Raw genomic sequence first — 2,184 nt, 5'->3', positions numbered from 1 at the left:
TTTTTTTTTTTTTTTGGTGAAAATATACATAGCCAATGTTTCACCATTTTCTACATGTACAGTTCAGTGAAACGGATTACATTCTTCCAGTTGTGCTGCTATCCTCACTATCCTTTTCCAAATTCTTCCATCACCATTATCTTCAACTTACTGCCCCCTAGGCTTCCCATCAAACCTTTTGAGTTGCTGTTGTCAATTTGATCTCACATAGATAATTTTTTTTTTTTTGATCCAGGCATCAGATTTTTAAAGCATACTAATGACTCTAATATGCAGTTAAGGTTAAGAACCACTGCTCTAAACCCTTGCTATTCAAAGTGTGTTTCTGGGATTAGTAGCTTCAGCATAACTTGGGAGCTTATTAGAAATGCAAAATCTTGGCCCTAATCCAGACCACCTGCTAAATCAGAATCTGCATTTTAACAAGAGCCCCAGGCATCTCTTGTGTGTTTTCAAGTCTAGTAAGTGTTGATCTATGCACTGATAGCTCTCAAATGTTTATCTCCCACACCAGCCCAGAGCTCCAGCCTCAATACCTAACTGCCACTTTGATGTGCACCCAGCCATCTCAAACTTAACTTGCACTAAACTGGCATCGCTGCTTAAACTTGTTCCTCCCCATCCCAGCCAATGGCACCACCATTCCTAGTTACTCAGGCCACAAACCTAGGAATCAGCTCTGAGTTCGCTATGTCCCTCACTCCCCCATTCAATCTATCAATTAGTCCTGGTGACTATTTCCAAATCGATTCCAAAGGCATCCATTTCTCTCCATTCACAGGCCACCACCCCAATCCATCACCTCTCCCTGGACACCTACCCAGCGTCTTCCACCTCTACCTTTATCTGCTTTCAGTCAGTTCTTGCCAATGTGATTACAAGAAGCTTTTTAAAATGTGAACTAATTTCAGTGCTCTCTGCCTAAAATCAGGGAAACCCAAAACCAAAACCTGTTGCTGTCCAGTAGATTGCGACTCACAGCAACCCTATAGGACAGAGCAGAACTGCCCCATAGGGTTTCCAAGGAGCGGCTAGTGGATTCGTACTGCTGACCTTTTGGTTAGCAGCCAGGCTCTTAACCCCTAAGCCACCAGGGATCCACTGTATACCACAGTTAAGATAAAACCCTACAGGGCCTACCCCTCCAGCTACACTGTTTCTTAAACAAGCCAAGTTTTATTTGCCTCAGGGCCTTTGCACTTGATTTTCCCTGTTTGGAAAGAACTCTCCCCAGACCTCCCCATGGCTGTGTCTCTGGTCATTCAGATCTCTATTCAGAAAAAATCTAAAAGCCCCCATCACCAAGATTAATGCATTTTCAGCAATGATCAGCATCTTAAATCAAGTGTTTCGTTTATTTCTACTTGTTCAATGTCCAGTTCCCCCAGGAAAGCGATAATGTTTGTCTGTCTTGTTCATTTCTGTCTCCCCAGCACTTGGGGCAGTGCCTGGTAATGGCAGTTGCCCAACAACTATCAACCGAAAGAGAATAAGGTCTAAATTTCTACAAAACTTCTATAAATCTGAACCCCGTGGCTGGGTACGTACAGCAGCTCTGCGGCCGGCTGCCAAGATTCTGCGACCCTCGGGAAAAACCGGCAGACCCGGGTTCGAATCCCCGCCTGCTACTGACTTGCAGCGTGATCTCGGACGAGGGCCTTAACCTCTTTGAGTCTCAGTTGTCTCATCTGCAAAATGGGAGATGAGGAATATGAAGCTACGGGAGCGCTTTCCTCCACGTCCCCGTCCCGCACCCCAAAAGGTCATGGCGCTCTGGCCCTGCAGCTGGGTCCCTGTGGGGCCGCCCTCCCGCGCTCCTGGACCACTCCGGAGCCCAGGAGCTCGCGCTCTCCCTTCCACGCGCGACCTACCTCCTCAAGAGGCCGGCCGCAGCCTCCGGACCGGCTCTGTCTTGCAGCTGGGGGCCGCCATATTGGCCAGAAGAGCTTCCGGGTCGCCCCCTCCCCCGCTGCCCCGAGGCGGCAGCAAATCGTCAAGACCAGTTTGGAGATGTCCCGCCTACAACAGTAGGCTCACCAATAAGAAGGCTGAATGGCCTTGGTCCCGCCTCATAATGAGCCAGACCCCGCCCTTAACTAGGGAAGCCGCACCCCCTACTTGGCAATCGTGATGTATGGCTGGGAAAGGAGAGATTGGGCCGGTTCCAGGCTGGGAGGCTGGACT

The 2,184-nt window shown here is 48.9% G+C and overlaps 1 protein-coding gene across 1 annotated transcript in view; it reads right to left on the bottom strand.

The window, feature by feature from the left end:
* The window catches only part of ECSIT (ECSIT signaling integrator), a 16,213-nt gene extending 14,271 nt beyond the window's left edge, over positions 1-1,942 (bottom strand). The window contains exons 1-2 of the mRNA XM_004378314.2: positions 1,872-1,942; positions 1,549-1,688 (exon numbers count right to left, since the gene is read on the bottom strand). The gene's annotated coding sequence lies outside the window, so the exon portion shown is untranslated. The remainder of the gene's footprint in view (positions 1-1,548; positions 1,689-1,871) is intronic.
* Positions 1,943-2,184: the final 242 nt, after the last annotated feature.

The sequence above is a fragment of the Trichechus manatus genome, unplaced genomic scaffold (genome assembly GCF_000243295.1).
Source record: "Trichechus manatus latirostris isolate Lorelei unplaced genomic scaffold, TriManLat1.0 scaffold00057, whole genome shotgun sequence".
Classification (NCBI taxonomy): domain Eukaryota; kingdom Metazoa; phylum Chordata; class Mammalia; order Sirenia; family Trichechidae; genus Trichechus; species Trichechus manatus.
This window is presented reverse-complemented; position numbering and strand designations above follow the sequence as displayed.